Genomic DNA, 230 nt, shown 5'->3' with positions numbered 1-230 from the left:
CTTTTTTTAATTTTGTCTGTCATAGTTGAAGTGTACCTATGATGAAAATTACAGGCCTCTCTCATCTTTTTAAGTGGGAGAACTTGCACAATTGGTGGCTGACTAAATACTTTTTTTGCCCCACTGTATGTTTAAACCTACCTTTTAGTTAATATTGCCTGTTAACATGAATTTCTTTGTGTCACTTCTCGTGCAACAGAGTCAGGGTATATGCAGCAGTTTGGGCTGCG

Source organism: Salvelinus sp. IW2-2015, linkage group LG6.1 (genome assembly GCF_002910315.2).
Source record: "Salvelinus sp. IW2-2015 linkage group LG6.1, ASM291031v2, whole genome shotgun sequence".
NCBI classification, from domain to species: Eukaryota; Metazoa; Chordata; class Actinopteri; order Salmoniformes; family Salmonidae; genus Salvelinus; species Salvelinus sp. IW2-2015.
Note: the sequence above shows the minus strand (reverse complement) of the source record.